Source organism: Equus quagga, chromosome 14 (assembly GCF_021613505.1).
Source record: "Equus quagga isolate Etosha38 chromosome 14, UCLA_HA_Equagga_1.0, whole genome shotgun sequence".
Classification (NCBI taxonomy): Eukaryota; Metazoa; Chordata; class Mammalia; order Perissodactyla; family Equidae; genus Equus; species Equus quagga.
The window spans coordinates 13,807,308-13,832,106 of NC_060280.1; positions in this window are offsets into that span (position 1 = coordinate 13,807,308).

Below are 24,799 nucleotides of genomic sequence, written 5' to 3' on the forward strand. Positions count from 1 at the left end.
TGTTAGTTGGAGCTGTTGGTTGGGATGCCTGCATGTGCCTTCTTCACGTGCTTGGGCTTCCGCACAGCATGGTGGCTGGGTGTCAGGGGTCAGTAGCCCAAGAGAGAAAGTGAAGACCAGGTTAAGTCCTCTTCTATGGCCTGGCCCAAGAAGTCATGCAGCATCACTTCCCCTGCATTCTATGCATTGGTGCAGTCACAAAGTCATGCCAAATTCAAGGGGACAGGAAATCGACTCCACCTCTTTTTGGGAGAGTGGTAAAGTTCTGAGCAGTATGTGGGATTGCATATGTTGCTATAGCCATTTTAGAAAAGTACAATCTGCTCTGATATCTGATATCTGTACTCTGATATCTGTTTCTCTGTGACCCTTGTGCCCCACCTCCAATCACCACCCCGTCTTCATAGGGCCTTGCACATGGTACAATGTTGGTATATATGTAGGAAAATTAATTTGGATGCTGTGAGTTGAGAGGATGAAGCCCCAAGCCTTGGTCTACTCCTGCCATTACCAGCGTGTGGTTACCATGGTCCAGAGGTCCCTGGAGAGGCCAGCTGTGGGCAGGAAGCTCATTGATGCACCAGGGTACTCTAGCACAAATGGTAAGTGAGCAGCAAGCATTATAAGTAAGATACTGATGAAAAGTTCTCTTTTTTCTCTCTTAGAAGCAGTCCAGTTATTTCTGGAAATGTTCAAACCAGTCAAATTCTAATACAGATAGATAGGTGATAGGTAGATAGATAGATAGATAGATAGAGAGATACATACATACATACATACGTAAAGTGAGTGAGTCACCCAGAGTATTTGCAATGGAATTTGACTTATATTCATTTCTGTAGAAGCCTGTCAAAGAAGTGAATGATGTCACTAATCAGGAAAATGCCAGTCTATCTCCCCTTTGGTAATATTCTACCTGTATTGATATTTCTGTCAACACTACTATCATCAATACAACAAAAGATGCTTTAAAATGGCAATAATCAGTAGTAGGAGAAATAAAATATATAAAAAAACAATTTAGCGTTTTTCAGGCTTGGGAAATAATAGTTTGATGTTCTAACAGTCTGTGATACGACCTATATCATCAATTAAACCCTAACAGTTAGATTGAGAAAAACAATGTCCATCTTAAGACAATTCAGTAAATTCTTGACCTTGGATTAACATCAATCAGCTAATGGATATTATCAAACATACCCAAACCAGGTTTGAAGAAGCAAGGATATTTAGCACATTCTTTTATGTGAATCTTGTGTATAATTCTATTATAAAGTATTGTTACATGGTAATTTTAATAAAAACTCAGTATTTCCATTACAGGTCATCCTATATGAAAAGGATAAATGAGGCTGGATCCTTTATTGTGAAATGCAAAGTACAGAATTTAGATATATTTTGGAAAGGAGTGAGGCACTGATATTATTAATGAACAACACAGGCCAGTAGGAAAGTTGGGAAAAAGCAAGCAATTATAATTCCAACCACAGAAGAATAATCAGGATCCTGACCCATGGACAAGCTAATTGTTCTTCCATGATGTGACCCTATACTGCCCTGAGTCACCTTTGAGTTAGAATATATTAATTGCCAAAAGTACACTTATATTCTACACTTGGATAAAAACCTTTATGAAATCATTTAGATGCATTTATTACACATTTAAAAAATTAATTCACTTAGAAAAGGCACTGGCTTATTAACACTTAAAATAACAACACCTACTAAATATATGGGTTTGAGCCACTGAAGAAATGAGAAGTAACTACCCAAGCGGCCACCTCTCCTTAAGCCTGGGCCTGGGGCATCTTTGGTTCTCCACTCGCAGAGATAATCCGGACCCTTCTCGAAAGCCAGGAAAGCAGGTAGTTGATGTGCTGGGGGATGTCGGCCAAGCATGCCTGCCCTGGACAGAGCCATGGAAAAGACAAGTGGTCTGGACCTTAAACTGTGTCAGATAAGACATACCAAGGGATAAATACTGCAGCTATAAATACAGCTCGAGAAACTGGATCATCTTTCAGGCTGTTGAATTTCAAATGCCTGCCAACCAGAGTGTAGTATCTGGGACTCTCGATTTTTGCAACTCTACTGCCGAGGAATGGCTGAAGTCCAGTTAATTTAACCAAGAAAATCTGGGATGTGAGGACCAGAAGAGTTAAATTGTCCAATCAAAACTTGGAAGTGAAATTAATTTCACAAATTTTAAGATGGTTTTTGGAGGAAATTCAGTTTAACTCTTAATTTCAGGCAACTCCACAATGACAGACTAAAGACATACAGGACACAGTAAAGGAGGTGGAATATTGATTAATCTCTGTTGCAGTCCTGGGGGGCAGACCTCTCAGATATATGAATTGCGTCAAGTTTTCTGGTTGACCACCTGGAGGACACCCGGGAAACTCCCTCTTCCAAATAAAATAAAACAAAACAAAACCCCACAAAGCTTTGGTGAGAACAAATACTGCATTGTTTAGATTGTGTTGATTATAAATGACAGAAATCCAATTTAAATGGCTTCTGCAGCCAAAAGAGATTTAGTGACTCACATAATTGAAAAGTGCAAGGATAGCATGGCTTCAGGCATGGCTGAATACAGGTGTTCAAACAGGGGCATCAAGACTTGATGTCTCTATCTGTCCACTCTGCCCTGGTTGGCCTTGCTCCCGGCTAGTCTCTTTCTGTGAGGTGTTCCTCTGCAGCTCCAGACTTACATTCTCTCAGCTGTAAGTTCAACAGAAAGCAGGCTTGTAGAGCTGCTTCCTGGTTTTCAAATTTTAAGAATTAAAGACAGATTTCCTCGTCTGGGCCCTCCTACTTTGTACACCTACTTTGCAGTCAGAGTCCACAGCTGAGATATGTAGAAGATTATCATCATTTTCTCTTTCCTGGTTATCTTTCCTGTAGTTCAAAATTTTATCTAGTTTCTTTCATTTATGAAGTTGTCTATGTACTAACCACAGCTTAACTCTTCCACTTTTGTAAATATCCGCAGTATGTTCAAACACATTAGTCATTTATCAGTTTTGTCTTCTTGAAGAGCTATTTTCTGTTCCAACACAGATCAGTTGCTTGATAGGCCTATTGCACAACGTCGGTTGGGGCTCTCGCTTTCCCATCACACAGCAGATGGCTTGTGTTAGACACCTTATTTCCTAGATCCCATGTCTTTCTCTTTCACTGTTTACTCCCTTGTTTTGGGGGAGCACATCCTCCAGGTGCTTCTTGAGAAAGGGTGTCTGAGAGGTACATTTTTTTGAGACTTTGTCTTAAATATCTTTATTCTACTTTCACACTTTCTTAATAATTTGGCTGGATAGAATTCTAGGTTGGAAATTACTTCTCATTAAAGTTTTGAAGGTACTGCATCATTGTCTTCTAGCTTCTGGCACAGCTGTAGAAAAGTCGGATGCCATTCTGAATCTTGTTTCTTGGAGGGCAACATTTCTCTCTCTCTCTCTCTCTCATAACTTGTAGGATCTTCTTCTTGTCCTCAGCATTTTGAAAACTCATGATGATGTGCCTTGGTGTGGGTGTATATCTACTCATTGTACTGCACTAGGTACTCAGTGGGCCCTTTCAAACTGGAAATTCATATCCCTCAGTTCTGGAATGTTATCTTGAATTATTTCTTTGATGATTTTCTCCCCACAGTTTTCTCTATGTCTGTCTCAGGAACTCACAAATTCAGGTGTTGAACCTCCTGACGTGGTCTCTTAGTTTTCTTTTCCATTTTTTATTTCTTTGTATTTTTCCTTTCTGTTTTGGAAAAATGTTTTCCACTTCATCTTCCACATGGCAATTGCGTTTTCCATTTCTGATTCATATACTCAACTTCCAAGTGCTCTTTTTTGTTCCTTTGTTCTTTGTTTGGCACACTGGTTTTGTTTTATGGAAGCTGTAACTTCTCTTATTCCTCTGAAAATATTAATGATAGTTAAAAATTTTTCCTTCTCCTTAGATGATCACTGTTTCCTCCTAATTCCTTCCTTCATTCCTTCAACTAACATTTAATGAACACTTACTCTGTGGCAGGAGGCTGGGGACTTGGGGTGATTCAGGAAACAAAACAAAGATCTTGTCACGTGTGGCTTACGTTCTGGTGGCTCAGTTTGTTATCTTTCTTTAATCTTAGTGACTTTGCTAATAATGTGTTTGGTGAACCTCAGCTCTCTGTTCACATTTAAGAGTAGGGGACAAACCCCAGTGGGAAGGAGTGTGAATGAGAGAGGGCTTGTCACTTCCTATCTTCATTGTAAGTGACATGGCTGGGTTGTTCCCTTGGAGAACTTCCGGTGGCAGCATCTTTGGATCTTCTCTAAGACTCACCCAGAGCAGACCTTCCACTCTCCTCCCTGCTGGTCCAAGCCTGGCTGCCGGCCCCCTGGGGACAGAGCAGGGAACTATTCAGTATATTGACTTCCCTTTTAATCCCTGACTTTGGTGGCGGACATCCAGAGATTTTCTGCTTCGCCTTGTAGAGACCACGTCTCCAGTCTTCTGCTGGAGGGGAAAGGCCGGCCTCGGCGTCTGTGCGGAGCCGGGGAGGGATCCAGCCACTTCTTCAACAGACTTTCAACCAATTCTTCCATTTTAGCCTCATCTTTACTGTCACTTTCAGGGACATCAGAGGCAAGTCCTGAGCCTTTAGACTCTAAAGTGTAGAGGGTTCTGCGGCGTAAGTCATTCTGCTTCTGCAGTTCCCACCGCTGGCTCGGCTGCACCTTTCTGGAACTGCTCAGTTAGCTGCCTTGCCCAGTCTGCTTTCTGCCTTCTAACGTCTTAGTCGTAAGGTCTTCTCTACTGTCCCCTTTGTCCTCTGGATTTATGCTTTTAAAAACGTCCCTTTACAAATATTTTAGTGATGTTTCAGAGGAAGCAGAGCTAAAATGTATGTGTTCGACCTGACATTTTTAGCTGTCCTCTGAATCCTTAGTGAATGTTTCAGAGAGTGAAGAACTTAAAGTTCCTTCACGCCTCCTGTGGGCCAGATCCAGGGCGAGGCATTTTTTCCTACGCTATTGAACTTAATCCTCACGACAGCGAATTTCTTGGAAATGGAAAGAAAGGTTCAGAGAGATATTTGAAGATGCTCAATTTAATTTCATGTAGAAATAATTGGTTAAATGACTATTGTGTGCCTCAAACTGCGCTCGATGCCGAGGATGAATGAGTTACTGTTGACATTCAGTCATCTGAACCTGAAACTTGGGGCATTCTAGACTCTTCCATTGCCTTCTCAGACCCTGCTGCTTTTATCTCCTCAATATTCCTCACCGTGCCCTCCCCTGCTTCCTGGATAGCTCTGCCTTGCTCACGGCTTTGGGGTCTCTTTTTGGACCCTGCAGTAATGTACTCCCCGGACTTCATGCCTCCAAACCCACTATCCTGTCTGTAGTCAAGGTGGTCTTTCTAAACTGCAAATCTGATCACATTACTCTCTTGCTTAAAACCAGAATGTGACGGGCATTTCTACCACATGCCGATGTCTAGCACAGCTGCCTGGCGGCCGCTTGCACTCAGATAAGTGGCTAATTTGTCTCCAAGTCCTCAGCACTTCGTGGTCAGCATCCATAAATGTTTACTGAACAGAACTAAGCATAATAGTCTAAGCCATCAGGAGCTGACACTGCTATGCTCGTGTGGGTTGGAATCCAGCAGGACTGCAGCCTTCCCTCTTCCCGCTCTTTAGATGCCCTCAGTGAGGTCCCTCTGCTCACATCCTCGGGCTCCTCCTACTCCACCCCTAGAGAACAAGCAAAGCACTGAGCCTGATATTTATCCAGATCCCAGGAGGTGGGAAGGGCAGGGGTCACAGCCCCCTTTTTGGCCAAGGCAGGAAATCCCTCCACCATCTTGGGGTGGCCTTGGAGGCCCAGCTCAATTGTACGTTCAGAATCTTCCAGAGTTGTCCGTGCATTTAACTTCCACCCTTGGAGCAGTGGATTCGATTGTTGGGGGAGGGGGTGGGGGTGGGAAAGGAAAGGTTGAAAAAGTTTATTTGGTTTTAGCATTACCCGTATAGTATTAGGTGGGAATTTCCAAGAAATTATGTGGGAATGACGTTATAACTTTCACACGATGGCTGGAAGCAACATTATAAAAATATTACCTAACACGATTCCATATGGACATATGAAATTTCATTCCATTTTACACATGTAATTAAGTGGCCCACATAACGAAGTACTGTGTTTGCAAAAAAGGGAGATGCCTTTTGTAGGTGAAAGATAGCCGGGGCAGGGACAAGACTGGCATTTTAAAGGGAGAGTAGTCAAGCAAGTTGGCTGAAAATGATTGCATGTCATTCTAGAAACAACTTAAACTGGATGGATTTTTTTTCCCCTTAATGCTACTTTTCTGGTTGTAAGCAAGAAAAATACATTCAACATGGCTGTTGGAAATACTCGCCCACCCTGTTTACTAAAGGTGACGAGTACACAAAGTTCTGAGCTCGGAATCAGACAGAGTTGGGTTCAAATCCCCAATTGCCACTTACTAGCAAAGTGCTGGTGGTTAGGCGGCTAAGCCAGGGCTGCTCAGAGTGTGGTCCCTGAACCCGCAGCATCATCTAGGGGCTGGTTAGAAATTCAGATTCAGGGGCCCCACCTCGGACTTACTGAATCTGAGTCTCTGAGGGTGGGGCCCAGGAATCTGCATTGCACCAAGTCCTGCAAGTGACGCTGATGCCCACTAAGAATGAGAGCCACTTGCCTAAATTGTCAAAGTCTCAATTCCCTTCCCTGTAAGTGGATCCTTTATGGCAGAAAACCTGACACCAAGTAGCTTAAAAAGAACAAGGATTTAATGATCACATAGCCAAACTCCAGAGGTAGAGCTACCTTCCGGTGAGGCTTGATCCGGCCCCTCAAACAATGTCAACCACGATCCCTTTATTTTGAGTTCCTGACATCCTGGCATATAGAGGGCTCAAAAGGGACATTCAGGTGAGATCTAAAGTTACAGGTTTTTGCACCTGAGTTTTCGACCTAATATTGGTATTGTTCACATGTTTATTGAGCAGCTAATCCATGCTGAGCATCGTGTGGGCATTGAGACACGATGTCAGGCTGCTCTGCAGGCCACCGCTATCAGCAGACTTGTATTCCCCGGCAGGCTCTGCTCTGTCTTGCCTCTTTGCTTTTGAACATGCTGTTCTTTTTCGGAAGCTACTTGGGCATGGACAGTTTTCTAAAGCTTTCCCCAGATTCTCTGCCAGCAATAATCTCTGCTCACTTGTGCTCCCGAGTCCTCTGCCCTGTGCTCTTTCCTCTGCCCGGGGTCTGTCGGGTCACTCTGTGTGTATATGATTTGCCTTCCACCCTAGACAGTGAGCTCCTCGAGGACACAGCCCTTGTCTCCTCATTTGAAAACCTTCAGAACCTGGCATAGGGCCCCATACAACACAGATGCTCAACAAATCCTGCTGAACTGAAGCAACCCTCCTCAGATCTGTGGGAATCTGCAGAAGGTCACTGCCGAGTTCAACACTGTGCAGGACACACTGTGGAAGATACAGGCGATCAGCCTCCACCCCAGCCTACAGCCTCCATGGAGCTCATGAAAGACCACTTAGTTCAATATCAGTTTGAAGCATCTCGGTGATTATCTAGACTAGAGCAATGCTGTCCAACAGAACTTTCTGCTGTGATGGGAATGTTCGGTATCTGAGCTACTCAGGAGGTGGCCATCAGCCTAATGAGACTGTTGAGCAGTTGAAATCAGTGTGATTAAGGAGTTGAATTTTTAATTTTATTTAATTTTGCTTAAATTAAATTTAAAAAGCCCAGTGAGGCTAGTGGCTCCCAGATTGGACCTTGCAGACCCCAAGGATCACTTACAGTTATCTGGTGGAGACGGGAGTAGAGAGGGATTCCAGAAGAAGTAGCATCCACTAAAGCACGTTGGGGAAACTTCAAGCAACTCTGGCTACAATCTTCGAAGCAGACGCAGCGGCCGCCTGCCTCCCCCTCACAGCCCGGGGGCTGCCAGATTTTCAACATCAAGTGAGTCAGCAGAAGCCAACAGCTACTTGGAAGCTGGATTCCATTAATCAATTCCAAAGGCATCTTATGGTGCTGAACTGGAATATGAGGAATTATGTCAGGAAATATACATATTCCAAACTTTTCCTTTAAGAATCTGTTCCCTCGTCCTATGAAAATTCGAGGGGGCCCTGGATTACAAAGGTTCTGAAATATTTTTCTTGGGTAGTATTTCCCTTTTATAGGCTCTCTGGGAACTTGGTAATCCACAGAGGCAAATACTTCAAGAAGTGCCATGTGCTCAGTGGGGCAGGAGGGTAACACAGGCTCCTGGGGGCGGGTGGATAGGAAGCTATCTAGTCTGTCTTTTGTTCGGACTTCCTAAAACAGGTAAACAGAGAAAGCAAGAAGGGTCCTTTGGGAAGAACGTTTCCCACTAAGGCCTTTCAGTCATCTGTACAAACAGGCCAATGTCTGAATGCCCCTGTCCTCCATGGGGAGGGCCTGACCCGTGTGGACTCGGCTCCCCACATGGCCCTGGAGGGATGGGGCTCACCTCCCGACAGCCAAGAGACTGAGCAAAGCAGGAAGGTAAACAGAGCAGCTGAGGATTAAGCGGCCAACTGGGACTTATGAGGGAGCAGGTGGAAGTGACAGAGGTCTGAATGGGGAGGGCGGGACTGAAGGTGGGTAAAGCCTGGAGTCAGGGACTTGAGACACGTTCATGAGTGAGTCAGGAACTGCCGACGGGCACCTTTGTGGTGTAAGGTGGTGATGGAAGGAGTCCTAAGTGAGCAGAGAGAACAAAGAGCGGTTCCAATAGGCCAGTGAATGTAACAGTAGCTTTTGGGGAAAAAAGCAGGAAAAAAACCCAAAAGAATAATGAATGTATACATTGAACTATAAGAAGCATACAAATGGTGAATTATATTGATTGCTTTTCAAATATTAAGCCAACCTTGCATTCCTAGAATAAACCTCACTTGATAACGATGTTCTTTTCTTTTTGTGTATTGTTAGATTTGATTTGCTAATGTTATGTTAAGGATTTTTTGTGTCTGTATTCATGAAAGATATTGGCCTGCAGTTTTTCTTTTCTTGTAATGTCTTTCTCTGGTTTTGGTAATAGAGTAATCCTAATCTCTTAAAATAAGCTTGGGTAAGCTTGGTACTACTTTTTTCTTGACTATTTGAGAGAATTTATCAATGACACCTCTGGACCTGGAATTTTTGTGATGTGAAGCCTTTTGATTACAAAATCAACCTATTTAAAAGATACGGAACTATTCATATTTTCTGGTAATTTGTTTTTTTTAAATGAAATTGTCCTCTTCATCTAAGTTTTCAAATTTATATTATTGATCAAAAGTCAAAGAGACTTTGCAGAATATTTCCTTATTATCCTTCCCTCTTCCATTCTTGATATTTGTAGCTTGTTTTCTTTTCTCTTTTGTTTTTGTTCAGTCTCATTAGAATTTTTTCAATTTTATTGACTTTTCCAAGAAGCCAGCTTTTGGTTTCATTGATTTTTCTTAAATGCTTGTCTGTTTTTGATTTCATTGATTTTTCTTAAATGCTTGTCTGTTTTTGATTTCATTGATTTCCACTCTCATCTTTTTTCTAATTTTTTTTTAATTTTAATTTTAATGTTTTTGAGGAAGATTAGCTCTGAGCTAACATCTGCCACCAATCCTCCTCTTTTGCTGAGGAAGACTGGCCCTGAGCTAACATCCGTGCCCATCTTCCTCTACTTTATATGTGGGACGCCTGCCACAGCATGGCTTGACAAGTGGTGTGTAGGTCCACACCTGGGATTTGAACTGGCGAACCCTGGGCCACCGAAGCAGAATGTTTGAACTTAATCGCCATGCCACTGGGCTGGCCCCGCCACTCTCATCTTTGTTATTTCCTTCCATCTACTTACTTTGAGTTAAAAGAAGTTTCCAAGCTCTGCATATGCTGTTCCCTCTTAGTGGAACCCTCTTCCCCAAATCTTCTCTAGTGCTTTCCCACCTGTCCTTCAGGTGACTTAGTCATCACGGTCTAAGGGAGCCTTTCAAAGCCTCTTGAGCTACTGAAAGACTCCACAGCACCTTGGGTTGTCTTTTTGTGGTCATGGAGGGGAGTAAGGAGTTAAGTTCTTCAACAGCCCGAGGAGCAGAATATTTTAAGGCTGTGGTTAGCCAATTCCAGGATCCCCAGGAATCACCTGGAAGCATTTTAAGAGACACTAGATTCTTTGTTTTTGTTTTCTTTTGCTTTGTTTCTGAGACTCTTTCCAGTATCTCTTTGGACTGAGAACCATTTCCCTGGTCAAAGGCTCCTAATAGGGAACAGGCAGGTGCTTCAGAAAGGCCTGGGCTGGCTGTCGTGTGTGCGTATGCGGCACGTTTCAAACAGGTGCTGTTTTTGATTTTTAAATATACTGCATTCAGACATTATTTGATTCCTGAGTTTTTTGGGCATCCTCCTTAAATTAGGCACCTAAAGCGAGTGCCTCACCTGCCTCACCCCTGTCCCAGCCCTCAGGGAATGCACAGATGAAGGACGTATCGAGTGCCCAGTGCAGGACGGGCCTCAGAGCAGGCCTCAGCGAAATACAGCTCCTAAGGTCATTGTCCTAATTTTACTGGGCTGAGTGAGTGATCAGTGGAAGCTCCAAGACAGGAGTACCAACCCTGCCTTGGGGCGCAAGAGCTGGTGACATTTGAGTGGGTCTTAAAAACAGGGTAGCTGTTTATCAGGCAGAAAAGGGGGAAGAGTCTTCCAGAAGAATTTTTTGGAGAACAGCAAGACATTCTGCGTGGCTGGATCCAGGGTGGGTGGAGGACCTAGTGACAGATGAAGTGGCCTAGTGTGCAAGTCTAATCCAGGTGGGCCTGGAAAGCACAGTCAAGGGCCTGGAGCTTTGTCCAGGAGGTGAGGGCCTGGCCAGAGGCATTTGAGCAAATGTCCCCTGACCTCTGCAGAGCACACTGCCTTAGCCTCAGTTTCCAAGACCCCACGATGGAAATCATAACCTCCTCCGGGAGAATTAAGTGAGATGGTGAATGTGAAATCTGGAATCTGTAAGGGCCGTGCCAGGGAGGAATTGTATAATAAGATTCCCTCACGTGCCGTGATTTTTCCGTCCTCCTGCCGGACGCTGAGATGACCTCTGCATACAAGTTCACATCAGATGGGAGAGCCATCATAATGACCCTGAAAAAGCAACTCCACCCCTCTGGGGCGGGAGGAGAGGACGGCACAGCCTGGCAGAGTACTGAGAAGTGGGCTGTCTTCTCTTCCCCTCTTGCCGTCAAGCATCCTCCCCAGCTCCCTCCATGTGTTGTGACTGTCCCCAGCATCTGCTCCTGGCACCCCACTACCATGGGCTCCATCACCAAGATCCTGTTCTTGCTGCCTGTGCCTACAGGGACTGCCATACAGTGCAGGGGGAGGAGGAATGACACACCCTCTTCGTTTCTCACAAAGGAGTCACCGTGAGATGCATCAGCAAGAGCTGAGCAAATCATCACAGGCATCACAAGCAATCGGATCTCCTCTAGCTGTGCGCACGGTTGCAGTGTTACCGGCCCCCTCCCCCAGGGGTGACTCACGCTCATTCAGTCGTTAGCTCATCCAGGTGTTGCACATCCCCTTCTTGGATGGCTCACTCACGTGGGCCCCCGATGAGAGGTTCCACACTTGCTCAGTGCCACCTACACTCCTTGTCGCCTACACTCAGGGGTGGCCAGATTCCGAGGCTGAGGCGCTGGAAGAATGAGGGTGGGTGCGGGGGGAGTAGATAAGGAGAGGATGCTCATTATCTTATGGAGTCCTTTTCCTTTCCCGGGGAGGTTCCGTCAGATGTTTTGGTTGGAGGCCACTGTCTTGTTTTTCCTTCTCCCTTTTGCTCCTCCTGTTAGTCACGGACTAACTTCCCAGAAATACCTGTTCTTCCAAGAGTTCTTCAGTCTCCACCCTGGCTCCTCTGCATCACAGCCTGCCCCGTCACAGCCCTCCGTCTTCCTTAGGGACTTGGTCTACACTGCCTAGCTCCCTGGGTCTTAGTTTTCTCATCTGTAAAGTGGGAGTAATTACAATAGAGTCAGGGCCAGGCAGTGGGAAACCCAGAAAGGTTGATAATCCTGCGTTTCAAAGGTGTGTGCTTTAAATATCCGTCTGTGCTGCTTTAGAGGGGGGTGGTCTCAGAGATGATGCTGAAGGTCTGCAGAGGCAAGGAGACGCTGGGCCTTGGTGGGGCTCTCAGGCACTCTGGCCTCCAGGCCCCTCTGGTGGGACTCCAGGAGGTTTGGGACATTGTGCGGAGGGCTCTTACTCACTTCTTCTTGGGGACAGGAGGATCAGTTCACATCTGTTTCTTTGTGCCTCGCCCTGAATTAGCATCGCGTTTCTAGTTTACTTCAGAGAGGTTTTAGTGCCCCTTAAAGACTGGGCCCTGGCAGTGGCCTGGCCCACCTTCCCTGAGACTGGTTGGTTGTGAGGATTAGATAAGAAAGTGCCTGGACAACGCAGGGCAACGCTGGGCATGTAGTAAATGCTTCATTAAAAAATGGTCGTTGAGCCCCAAGGGCAACTCCCAGCCCAGGGCAGAGGCGTTCAGTGCCCGCCCCAGGCTGCGGATTCTCAGGCCCACACAGCCAGGCTGGCCTTGCCCCCACCGCCAGGAGACCTCTCTGATTTTCCAAACGGGAGACACGGAGCCCCCAGGGCCGACAGCGATCCTGCTTCCCGCCCAAAGGTGGTTGGTTTGGCTGCCGAATTCCCCGAAAATTGGTTCCGCATGTTGCCGACATCAGGCCCGAACGTCTGCTCAGCACACAGCCGTGAGGGCCTCCGGGGAGGCTGAAACCCCACACCGGCCCCGCCGTCCGCGCGGCCGGCCGCAGGCTGCCAAGCCGCTGCCCGCAGCCCGCTGCCAGGCCAGGCGCTGGGAGAGCCGAGCCCTGCCAGGGCCGGGGGCGCCCGGAGCACCCCCGACGGCGGCCCCCACGCCACCTGGTGGCTGCATGGGGCACTGCACCAGCATGGCAGCCCCCTCCCGCCCCGGCCTGGGACCCGGCGGGGACGCTGGAGGGCTAAATCCCAGAAAGACGGTCCTTCTCCCATCGCAGAAGCTCCCCAGGGCAGGGAAGTGCGGTTCCCAAGGCCGGGCTATTTTTAAACACCAGCGGCCGCCATGCAGATGCTCTGTTTATGGCTGATGTTCCAAGTCTGTGGGACGAGCTGTGCATTTAACCAAAGGCAGATGCCAGGATGGGAATAATCTGAGAGGGCTGGGCCTGTCTGTTCCCAGGCCTGGGCAGCTGGGCAGGGAGAGGGCCGGTGGGCCACCCTGAGGCTGAGGTTCCTGCTCAGCAAGGAGACTCTGGGCCCTGGCTCTGGCCCCGGCCCCAGGCCCCTCTGGACGACGTGGGGAGGTTGCCGGGAGAGGGGAGGTCCCTTCCTATCCTCCTCTTCTGTTATTATCATCACTGTTGCCAACAACCTTTGCCCAGCAATAGTGCTTTATAAAGGATAGGCATTATTCTTCTCATTTTGCTGATGAGGAAGCTGTAACTCAGAGCCCTCAAGATACTCATCCAAGGTCATCTAGACAGGGAGGTCTTCGAAATGTTTTGAGATTTTTCCAAAAGGGGAATCTGACTAGATATTCCACCTTTCATGGCTTCCCGTGGCTTTCAGGGCCAAAGCCCCTCAGGGGCTGTCCTGTTTGTCCAATGAGAGCCTGGTCCTGCTTTTGCAGCCTGCTCTCCCTCTGTTCCTCCCGCTCCTCCTTGCTCTGTAGACATCCCAGAGTTGCACCAGCCCCGTGTGACCCCCTTAAGGAACGTTTCCACGAGTTCTTTCTGTGAGTTGTTTTCACCTTTGCCACCACCTCAGTGGCCCTAATCTCAAAGAACCCATACTCTGATTCTAGGTCTGATAACCCCTTGACCAAGGTCATCTTTGTCCTCTGTCTCTGCCACGTAGCATGTGGCCTGGCTCAGAAAATCTTCGCTGTTGTTGAATCAGTGATTGAGTGAACACATGAGCACCTCCCACCGGCTCAGCTGTGTGCTGAGCAAGTGGGTTCGGAGAAGGAGGGGCTCTGTGTGGATTCTTGAGGACTCTAAGGTCTCCTTTGAGAAACAACTGTCTAAAAATAAGGCAAGGTCGCATAAGTTACCTGCCACCCAGGCCTGTTGATCAAGGCGGGATTGGTGGGGGCTTCCTGGAGGAGGAGGAGCAGAAAGGCAGTAAGGAGGGAGAAGAGACTGAGTCTTGAGAAGTGAGAACCATTTGGTGGGGCGTCAGAGGGAGACACAGCAGCTGGGGGCAGGGAACACAGCTGGAATCTCCAGCACGAAGGGCTGCCACACCAGCGTGTGTTCCCAAGGGCTCCTGCATCAGTCCTGGGTGAGGCTGGCTAGGCTGCCCATCAGAGGCTTCAGCCCCAGCCCGTCCTGGGAGGCAGAGCTAAGGTGGGCAGCAAACCAGGCCTGCATGAGGACTAAGGGGAGGTTTCCTACCCCACTCTGCCTCAACAACCCATAGCTGCATTGGGTTCCTGGTTAACCCTTTGCGTCCCTCAGGAGCCAGGCCCTGAACTCCCAGCAGCTTCCTTAGTCCCAAGACAGAGCCAAGCTCCCAGTAGCCTCTGCTGTCTCTCCCATTGTGCCTGAGCCCCCCAGCACACTGCCCATTGCCCCACGCAGAGAGCTCCCAAGGCCTGGATCCTCAGCCAAGCTCGGCTGCAGCCCTGGCCCCGTCAGCCTCCATCTCCTCACCCTTTCTTCTTCCTCTAGTCCTCTGGGTCTGGTGTCCCAGCATGCTTTGTACTGAGAGCAGGGGCCAGACTTTGAGAGGCCTTGAACATGGAGCTGAAGAGTGTGGATGTTGTATAGGGCCAGTTCCACAGCCCTTGTGGGCTCCTATGGCGATACTGTGGATGTGCCCACCACAGATACGGAGGCAGCTGGAGGCCAGGATAGCAACCTTGGGGTGAATGAGGAGGCCTGAGTGAGGCGTGGGTGTGTTCTGCAGGCAGAGCTTACCAGGGTCAAGTGCAAGAGACCGGGGAGACCTAAGAAAACATCAGATCCATGCCCTTCACTGCACAGATGGTGACACTCTAGACCAGAGAGGAGGGGACGATTGCCCAGTGTTGCACAGCACATGCTTGGTGCCATCCCCAAATCAAGAGTGTCTGGGCTTCTCAAGAAGCTCTTTCAAGCTCCCTCATTTCTCCCCAGGAGGCAGCAGGAGGCAAAAGCATGAGCTTTGGATTGAGGCAGTCCTGGGTTTCTGTGCCAGCATCCCCATTCACGAGCTGTGTGAACCTGGACAGGTAACTTAACCTCTCTGAGCACAAGCATTTTTACTTTTCAGGTATAGACAATGCTACCTTCTCACAGGGATGTTGGGAGGATTTAATGAGATAATAACCATGACAGTGTCAGTACAGCACCTGACACCTAGCAGGGCCTCCCTGATACCTCTCTTAAACACTTTCAGCTTTTAGAGGATCCAGGAATCATTAGAAAGAGGCAGTAGCTATTTGGATGGGCCAAAAGGGAGGGGCCCTCAAAGGGGACGGGAGGCAGCCAGACTGTCCACCTGGCCCTGGAGTCACCTCTCTAGTCCGGAGGCTGGAAGAACCTATGCAGTGGGCAGCGGACCAGGCTCCAGACCCAAGAAGGCCCTCTCCACCATCTCCTGTGGCCTCCAGAATTCGCCCAGCTGTGCCAGGAAAAGCACAAGGCCTTTGAACTGCTCGGGCCCTGGGCTGCTTGCTGGGCTACGGCTGGGAGGCAAATATTTGGGCAGCCAGAGGCCGGGTCTGGGCCCTTCTGTCCTCCCCGCGCGTCAGCGGGTGCCAGGGGGCCCCGAGGCCGCGTGGGCGCTGGGCGGACGAGGCTCGGGTCCCAGGCGCCGCCAGCGGAAGGTCCCGGCCCGGACGGAAAATGCCCCTCGGGGCGCACAAGCCGGCCTCTTGTACTCCCCGGGGCTGGCGTCACCAGCCTGTCCGAAAGGTGTCGTGCAGTGCAGGGTCTGAACTCATACTTGTGTGTCTGCCATGGGAGCCCGGGGGAGGAGCGGGGGCCGCCGAGGCCCATAAAAACAACCCGAAACGTTTCATGTGCTTTTTCCCTTTTTTGTGACAGCCCACTTGGCTGCCCTGACAGCTGGGAGCGGGGCCCAGCAGGAGCGCGGAGTTTCGGGGCGCGCTCAGTGCTCTGGGTGCGACACCGGGACGCCGGCCAGGGCGGTAGGTGTGCGCCCAGCGCAGAGGCGGCGTGGCGGTCCCTGCGCGCGCCGGGCCTCGGAATGGGCCCCCCAGGGGGCTGGAGGCCTGCGCTGGTGTTTATCTGATTCTTGGGGTTTGCCCTCCTGGGCCAAAAAAAGCCCATTCCTCAGAACGTTCCAGAACCCACTGTGCTGTGGAAGGAGTAGAGTGCCAAACGCCTGGGTGTCCTACTTTGGGGAACCTGAGGAGGCTGTCATCGAGGGGGGCTCAGTGGCCCCGGGGGGGCCAGGAGTCCGGGCTGGGGCCGGTGGGAGAGTGTAGATGCTGCTGAGAGAGAATATTTTCCTGAGTATGAGGGTCTTCCGGCAGGGAGGGAGAAGAGGTACCTGATTTGTAGTGTCTGGGGGGCAAGGTACCTCTTTCCCTTGAGCTGTGTCGCTTCTGTTTCTCAAGGAGGGGATGAGCCGACCCACAGTAGTCTGAAGGTGCTAAGGTCTGCCAGTCTCCCCTCACAACCGGTGAAGGTGTGATTGTGTGCACGTGCACACACAGGCTTCGTTCAGCTTATCCCTGCAGGTGGGGAAGAATTAAGGCGTTGGTACAGTCTGCTAGACGTGCATTGATTCATTCGTTCATGAAATGTACTGGGTGCCCGTTTGAACCATCTGCTGGACGTTGATTGATAGATCCGTTCACTACTTTTACCGGGTGCCCCCTCCTTGCCGGCTTCTTACCTGGACGTTGAGATATAGCAGTGAATAAAATCAGAAGAAAAACCCCCTCCTGCCCGAGCCTACCTTCTAGCGCACGGTGACAGACAAAATACTACTGGCTGCACGGATGTGTGATCCGTCAGCCGCGGAGAAGAGCGAAGAGGAGCAGGAAAACAGGGAAAGAGACGGAAAACAAGGGCGCAGGGCGCTGGGGAGGCGGGGCGCCGCCGGGTTAGAGCCGCGGAAGGCACCCAAGGGCCTGCAGTGAGAGAGGCCCCAGTCCAGATGGGAGAGAGTAATGGGGGCGACATGGATCCAGGGCGTGTCCCTCCTTGAGTGCCAAAGAAGAGGCTAGGCGCTTGAGTTGTGTCAGTACCACCGGCAGGGAGCCCAGCGGGGTGGCCATTATTAGGCCCTTGAGACAGAGGAGGAAATGGAGGCTCAGAGAGGCTGCTCCTGCGAGTGGAGGCTGGGACTTGCAAGGAGGCTCCGGACCCTACACCCACGGCCCCATCCTGTGAGTTTGGTGGTGTGGTGGTGCCGCCGCTTGCCAGCGGGCCCGGAGTCCTGCCCCTACTGCTCCTGGCCGCGTGCTCCGCTGCACGTTATTGCACCTCTTTTAGCTTCAGTTTCCTCTTTCCCCACAGGGTTTTTGTGAACAATAAATAAGGAATTTCTGTTTATAAAATATACATAAAGTCCTTAACGCGATACCTGGCACAAGGGGCCCCTATAACCAGCTAAGCTAATACTGGCATTTTGATTTTCTCCGACGCACGAGGGCCCTGGAAGAGTGGAGCCATTGCCCAGGTCCCCAGGTGCCAGAGGCTGCATTTGGCTATTGTCATTGAGCAGTCGTCCTCCACAGGGCTGTGCAGCTCTCCATGAGGGACTCCCGCGCCCTTGGCTGCGTCCTCTTGAGTCACACCTTGCCAGATCTGGTGTCCTAGAGGCCCTGAGTCTGCCAGCGACTCTGATGGCACAGACTCTCACGGGGGCCCAGCCCCTTGAGCCCCAGCTCTGAGCTCTGTGCCCTGTTCCAGCCGGTTCTCAGTCACGGTCTCTTGCAGGCAGGGAAGCATGTGGTGGCAAAGACTGATGACCTGTACAAATATTAGTTTCTGCTCCTGGTTGATGAAAGGTGAGGTGACGGAAGGCAGGACCTCCAGGGGCTGGACGAGTCCTGCTGGGTGGACAGGCCTCAGCTATTAGGAAGCCCCCTTCTCTGCCTCTATCCTTCACAGCCAGTTCAAGTTCCTACCGAGAACAGGTTCGAGGGTGTTCCCAATGGCCGTCTGTGGTTAATCTGTGTGAAATGTTCATTTGCTGAATTCTCTGCTTAATGTCTCCAAATAGAGCTTCTAAAAGTGCAAATTTAAAATGCAGGCCCATCTAGAAAGCCATTTTCAGTCTGAGAAGTTCCTCGTTCCCCTTAAGTGTAGAAAGAGGGATGGTGTGGAAGAGACTGAAAATTGTCCTCCAAGGTCTGTTCCCCTTTGTCAGTATTAGAAGAATTGTTAACTGGATGAATGGCTGCTCACCTATAGCCCAGCATAGCCCAGTCTGCGCTGCAGCTCGGTGTGGTCACAGGCGAAGTTCTGTCCAATGGGATTGGGTGGAAGTGGTGTGAACAGTTTCTGGGTTATGTTGTTAAGGGGGCGGAGGAGCCCTTGTTGCTCCAGCCTCCTTTCTGGAATACAGAGATGGTGGCAGCCATTAGGACCATATGGTGAGGGCAACACGCAAGGGACGGCAGAGCAACAGATGGCGGAATCCTGGGCCACTGACACGATGGAGACATGATCAAGCCTGCACTGCTTGTTACGTGAGAGAGAAATACACTTTCTTCTTATTTAACTACTGTTATTTTGCGGTTTGTTACAGCAGCTGAACCTCTATTCTACTTAATAAGGTAGGATTTGTGGGTCTCTTGGCCATCCCCTAAAGGCTAATGCTCAAGAGAGGCTGCTGAGCCAGAGAACAGACCGGACTCCTGGAATGAAAACTACTAATGCTGCCAATAGCATCTTCTTACCTTGATGCCAACACATCCCTCTGCATCCAGCACTTCACGGAGGCCTCAGGGTGCGCATCGTAGATGAGGCTCAGAAGGGTGAGGAGGTTGCTCCAAGATCACGTGTGAGTGAGTGACAGAGCCAAAATCAGAACTCAGGGTGTCTGATTCCTAATCCAGTCCTCTTTCCCCACAGCAGAGCTTCCTGTCCATCTATAAATCTATCAATAAGGTGTGAAATCTGTGTGTGTGCGGTGCAGGGAGAGGAGGAAAGGAGAACCATAATCCTGCTCCAATCTTTAAATGGGGACATCAAAGGAGCGGGCTGGGAGCTCCTTCCAGGGACAGCCGGGGGTATCACACTTCCTGAGCCCAGCCTACTGCCCTTCGCCCCTAGGCCTCCCCTCCAGCCCCCGCCCCCGGGGCTTCTCAGAGCAAGGCTGTCCTTTGGCCCCAGAGACACCTTCAGGAACGTGCAGTTTTCCCACAAGGAACCAGTAGGACAATTCTGCAGGGAACGTGTCTAGGATCCCAACAGCGGCTGAGACCTCCAGGGATGAGCAGACAGCCAAAGTAACCCAAGAGGCCAATTCTGGCTTCTTCATCTGCAAATTGGCAGTAACGCTACCCACCTCACTGGGTTTCTGTGAGAATTAAAGGAATAATGCGCGTCAGGGTGCTCTGTAAAGTAAGTGCTATCCAAGCGCTCATGAAGTTAGTTAATGAGACAAGAAAACCAAAGCCTTGTCTGGTTTGTACCGGACTCAGGAAAATGGCAATAACTGGTGTGTAACTACAGAGGGTGTGGTCCTCTCCCAGCATCCCTGCTGCTTTACAGGTCTGGGCAGCATCCAAGCTGGGTAGGGTCAGGGTGGGGATTTGGAGCCTTCAACTTGCTCTGTGACCTTGAATGAGTCACTCAGCTTCTCTTTGTCTTCATTTTCTCATCGGCAAGAATCCACTGACAATAGCTCCCCTCTGAGGTGATCATTTAAAAAAAATCTGTTAGAATGCTTAATTCTGTTTATATATTTTCTAAATTGTTGGAAAAGGATTTTTCCTATCCCTGTTTCAGGTTTTTATATCTCTTTTCATGAGTGAGATTGGCCAGCAATTTTCTTTTTTTTCCTACTATTCTTTTGTGGTTTTGGTAACAATATTATACTTCAGAGAATGAGTCTGGGCATGTGGCAAACTGCTGGTTGATCCTTCAGCTCTGATCTCTGCATTTTCCTGGACACGTCTGCGTAGCCAGAGACTATATTTTTCAGCGTCTGTTGAGCCAAGTGTGGCCCATCCATGTGGTTAAATTAGCACCAATGCGATGTGAGTTTAAAATAAAATTGCTTGCCCCAACTCTTTCTCCTTTTGCAAGCTGGCCAACAAATATGTCCATGATCGAGCTTCAACCATGCAGCTGAGGACAACATCCTAAGAAACGGTCAAGCATCAAAATGGAAGCGACGGCAGCCTGCGAATAACTTGATAAAGTAGATCTGCCTTGCAAGCCTGGCGGCGGCGGTGGTGGTGATTTCGGTTGTTTGGTTATCTTTTTGTTACCGACTTACACCTTAATTGCCCGATAGGAATATTTCTGACATTGGTTGAGAGCGACTTTACAACTTAATATGTGGTTGATTTCTGTAAATGTTTTTAATGTGCTTGAAAAGACGTGCACCAATTAACTACTGGGTATAGAGTTTTAACTAAGCTAGTTGATTAGGCAGTTCAGTGTGTCTGTGTCTTTCCTAAATTTTAGTCTGCTTGATCTGTCAATAATTAGATGTGTTGAACTCTCCCGTTTTTGAAGGCCATTTTTCATTTTTTCTCAGAAGTTTAAAGCTATCTTATTAGGTGAATGTAAGTTAATAGCCTCTGTAACTTCCTGGAGGTTGAGCCTGTTATAATGTAACGACTCCAGTGCCTTTTCGTCTTAGGGTCTATTTTTATATCAACATAACTACCCTAGATTTAGTTAAACTTGATCAAGTGTATTTTTTCCATCTTTTTACTCTAAACCTTTTTGTGCCTTATGTTTTAGATCTGTCTCTTTTAAACAGCATATATTTTTTAATCCAATCTAGTAAGCTCCTTATTTTAATTGGTGACTTTGGTTCTTTTATATTTGTCGTAGTTATTGATATATTGGTATTTGTTTCTTACAATGTACTCTCTACTTTCTCATGCTGCTTTTTTTTTTTTTTTTTTTTTTTGCTGATGAAGATTCACCCTGAGCTATGATCCCTGCCAAGCTTCCTCTATTTTTAGAATGTGGGCTGCTAGCATGGCATAGCTGCTAAGAGTGGTACAGGTCCCCTCCCAGGAACTGAACCCAGGCTGCCGAAGCAGAGTGCACTGAACTTAACCACTAGGCCACTGGAGCTGGCCCCGTTCATGCTTTTTTAAAAAAAATTTCTTTTTATGCTTATTGTTGGTTTAACTTTTTTATTCCTTTTTTCATTTCCACATTTTTGTAAGTTATACATTTAATTTTTGCTCCTTTAGTTATGGCATTTGCTTTTTACCTTGTGCACTTAACATTATTAAGTGATATCTAAATGTTTGTCCTCGACAGTACAAGATGCAACACAACAATGTTCAAAGACCTAAATGCAGCTGCCTTCTCCTGACTGACCTGTGGCTGTCACTGAGTATTCTAGGTGTGTCCTTTCTAACCTTATATGCCATATATTCTTATATTGTTATTGTTGTTGTGTTATCGTTATTATATTTTCCATAGAGACAGGGTCTGGTTTGTGTTTAGCTACACGTTCACCAGTTTCTTTGTTTTTTTCTTCACTTCCTCTGGGATCATCTTCCTTCTTCCTGAAGTTCATTATTTATAAGGTCAGCTGAGTGTAAACTCAGTTTTTGTTTATCTGAAATGTCTTTATTTTGTCCTCATTCTTGAAAGCAGTTTATTTTTGGCTTGTCCTTTTGTCCTAGCACTTTGATGATCTCATTCTCCTATATTCTGGCTTCCATTACCATTGAGAATTTTGCTGTCAACCTAATTGTCCTTCCTTTGGGGATGACCTGCCTTTGCTCTCTTGCTACTTTTGAGATCTTCTCTGTCGTTGGTTTTTCTGTGTGCTCACTACAAGATTCTAGGTGTAGGCTTGTTTATTCAGCCTTGTTGACACATGGATGTTTCTGCATCTGTAGATTCACAACTTTTCATCAGTTCTGGACATTTTCTCAGCCTTTACTTCTTTGCATATTGGCTCTCTTTCATTTCCTGTTGCTCCTTCTATTTTGTCCTTCATATCACTCACCCTTCCATGTTTTCCTTCTCCCCATCTGAACTACATTCCCATAAATTTCATCAGCTCTGTCTTCCAGATCACTAATTCTCTATTTAGTTATATCTAATCTGCTGTTTAACCCATCTGCTGAATTTTTAATTTCAACAATTTTATTTTTCATTTTTACAAGTTCTGTGTTACTTATTTTCATATTTGCCTGGCTATTTTTGATTATTTTCTGGTCCTCACACATTTTTAGTTCCATCTTTTTGTTCTTTATTTATATAATACAGGGTTATTGTGTAGTCTGCATATTACATTTCCAATATTGAAAGCTTTTGAAGGTCTAAATCCGCTTGTCATTCTGCAGACTCTCACCCATTTCATATGTGTTTGGCAATTCCTATTCTGAGCTCATCTTGGACTGAACTTATCTGAGAATCCTGTCGGACCTAGATTGGGAGGTGATCTTTTTCAGAGAGAATTGATATACACTTCTGTTGAGAGCCAAGGAGCTCCAGAGTTCTGGATCCACTTTAGTCCCCTTCAAAGGCCCCCTGATTCGTGTCGGAGTCTCGGGCTCAGATCCCTGACCTTGCCTTCTGTGGGGCTTAGTCTCCTTATCACAGTGTTGACACCTGCCCTCAAGGAACCCCTGCCTTTTACATGTGAGTTTCAGTCTGCCGATCTTGCTCTCTCTTTTTTCTGGCCATGTCTGGCAATGGAAATTTCCTTTACTTTCTAGGGAGCCCAGCAATGCATTAAGAATTCTGTTTGTTGTAATTAATGCAGGATCCAGTGGGAGGGCTTTTCAGAGTTCAGTGGGGCCTTACTGCCAGGCAGAGAAGCAGCACACAAATTCTGTGCTCTGAGCCCCTTTGGTCGGAACAAGGCAGGACAGGCCGGCCAGGGTATTAGGGGCCATGTGGGCTCGGGACAGGGCAGGGTCCTGGGTGCTGAGTGGTTCAGACATGGGTCTTACCTGAGTGGACAGAGACACTTCCTGGGTGAGGTCAGCACTGAGGGAAGGATGAGATGGCAGGCCTGAAGGGACAGGCCACAGGGCATTGGCGTCCCTGGAAGTGGCTGAGACAGAAAGGCTTCGAGGCAGTGGAGGTCTTGTTGCACAGGCCTGGGGTGGAACACTGGTGTAAAGAGGCAGGGACCAGCCACCAGGTGTGCCTCTAGGGCAGCAGAGGAGACCAGCACAGCACCTCTCCACCGGGCGCTTGATTAGCCAGTGGGCGTCCCCAGTCAGTGCAGTAGGATTTCAGAGGAGAATGAGGGCAGCTTCGGCTGGAAAAGATGCACCTCTGTTCCCTCTCCTTATGGTGATCTTCCCTCCGTTTCAACCCTGATGGACTCCTACACATCCTTCATGGTCCAGCTCAATGGCAACACTTCAGTGAAGACCTCTCAGACTGTCCTGGGGAGTTGGCCACTCCCTTTTGTGTGACCCGCAGCCCCTGCTACATCCCTCTCTTATGTGCTTATCTCCATGGTTACAAAGTAGCTCCTGCTCTGTCGGATCATCACTGGATTCTGGGGCAGAAACCAGTCTTATTGACTGCTGTGTCCCAGATGGGCAGGCGTGGCCTGGGGCTAGGAGTGTGGACTCTGCAATCAGAGGCAAATCCCTCTATTTAATGCTGGGTCACCTTGTCACAATTGCTTAACTTTTCTGCGTGTACCTCAGGCTCCTCATCTGAAAACTGGACATAAAATAGTACTTCCTTAAAGCATTGCTAAGAAAGTTTAAAGAATTGACATGTGTTGGGCACTTAGGGCCTGCTCAGCACGTGGGAGACGCTCAGTCCGTGCTGTCTGTCATCATCCTGCATCAGCACTGAGCGCAAAGCACCAGCGCAAGAGTCAGGAATGATCCCCCTGAGCTGGTCCTTTGAGGCAGAGTTGGGTTTAGCAGGGAAAGGAAGCATATTCCTGGCAGGGATTTCCAAATATGAAACCGAAATTCACTTGATGGCGTTCCGGCACAAGGAGGGGTCCTCCGGCAGGACGGCTGGGCTCACAGGAGCGGAGGGGGCGGGATCCCCAAACCTCTCCACACTCACCTCTCCTTCCTCACACTCCTCTTCGAGGGACCATGCTTTTCTATTTCTGGTTTCTGGGGCTTACGTGTGGCTCTGCTGCGGGCTCCAGTGCCAACGATGCTAGAGCCCTGTAGCCTGACCCACAGCCAATGGACTCAGTGTCCCAAATCCAAATCCTCAAGGGAAACGTTCTGGTTGTCCCAGCTGGCCTCAGGAGCCGCAGCTCTGGGCTGGTGAGCTGAGGCCAGAGAGAAGAGGATGGTGTCAACCTGCTAGCAAGCGGCACAGGGAGGTGGGAGGAGGGTGTGGTCAGGGAGGCCACTGTGGGCATCCCTGGTTGACAGAGGGGCAGCGTGAGCAGAGGCTCAGAGATGGGGCCCCACCCTAGAAGAGGACAGTGGAGCACAAAGCACCAAGTACGCTCTATGCCTGGGCGTCCCAGGGCAGCCTACAGGAGCCAGTAGTTGAGGCAGGGCTGGGTGGACCCGGGTCAGGGAGGAAGGCCTCCCAGCCCTTTGTGTTGGGGCAGCTTCCACCGTGGCCTTTCCAGAGCCTGCT